This window comes from Centruroides sculpturatus, unplaced genomic scaffold (genome assembly GCF_000671375.1).
Source record: "Centruroides sculpturatus isolate CEXI.00-Female unplaced genomic scaffold, Cexi_2.0 scaffold2809, whole genome shotgun sequence".
Classification (NCBI taxonomy): Eukaryota; Metazoa; Arthropoda; class Arachnida; order Scorpiones; family Buthidae; genus Centruroides; species Centruroides sculpturatus.
Window position 1 is genome coordinate 16494 of NW_019387006.1, and position 1527 is coordinate 18020.

A 1527-nucleotide genomic window follows, 5' to 3' on the forward strand; every position below is an offset into this window, starting at 1 on the left:
CGGATCATTCAGTCAATCTGGGACAATGGCGTGATGAGCAAAAACACTTACATAAATGTGGTTGGCAAAAATCTAACACATATAGTTGTGACGCAAAAGTGTTACGTGACAAACTTGCACAATATTTATGTACTGAAGGTGCCGTAGAATGGCAAGATAGCTGTGTTTATCGAGGCCTTGGTTAAATTTGTATAATGTAAAAATATTTGTAAAAAATTTTGTTTTGTATATATGAAAGTAATGGTTTATAAACATGATTTATTTTAAAAGTATATGCTAAATGATTTACTTATTGTGTTGTTTATGTATTTCTTTTTTCAAACATAAAAATTCAGTGTTTTTAGTACCTCATGTCTATCTTTATTTGACAATTCCCGTAATATTATATGAAGGTTATCACAAAATCTGTTCTTTTTCATGGAACTATTATCAGTTGTTGTGATGTATCTTCAAATTTTTCTGTATAGTTGAAATTAATTAATATGTTCTAACTAAGTATCCAATAATAATAATGAAATCATATCAAATTAAAAGTTTAATAAAGTATATAATTCAGTTATTTTAATTTACTAAATATCAAGCAGACAAAAGAACATATTTATTGTTTGGTTTGGTGTTCCAGCAGGTGGCTACCCAATGATTATTTAAATATAAATAGATAAACATTCTTATAAAATGCACATGATGTACTTCTATTTAGATTTGATACCATCAGATTTGTTTAAAATGTTATATTAAAAAATGCAAACTAATTCTAGTAAGCATAATTGGGTTGGCAAGTTTCTTATATTTTGCATATGATTTTCTAGAGCTGTTTGATGAAAATATGAGCTTTCAATTAATCCAGACCTCATGGATGTATTTGAGTAGTTTATGGTAACTTTAGGTATGCTTTTTTTTCAGGATGGTTATCCTTTGAAGAAAGTGTTTTTCATGATCATTCTGTGATTGTTTTAGTTATAATTATACTTTTGGTTATTTATTAATTTGATAATTTGTTTCAAGAATTTTAACTAATACTTTTTTAAATTGTATGAGAGTGAGTCAAAAAGTAAGTTTCATTTTTACCAAAAGTACTGGACTGGCTGTTTATATCAAGGGTTATATTCTAAATAGCCTGTTAAGGAAATTTATAGTGTAAAAATGAAAAATAAATGATAACTTTTTGTATATATAAAATTTTTTATTCTTTCAATTCTTTTTCTTCTATTTCCAGCATCATAAGTTCAATATTTTTTTATCACATGATGCCTGTCTTTTTTACTCAAATCCCGAAGTCTGACATTTAGACTTTTACAAAATAAGTCTATTCTATCCTCTTGTTTGCTTTCACTTAGAAGTTTGGATGTTTCATTGAAAGTTTTCAATGCAACATCCAACATGTCTTCACTTTTTTTCGACGTTTTTACCGTTTTCTGTTTTTTATTACAGGGGCTTTCAGGCATCTCAGATGTCTCATCTCTATAATAATAACAGCAGTTGTTATTATCTATTTCAATTATTTGTTATAAATTTAAAATATTGTAC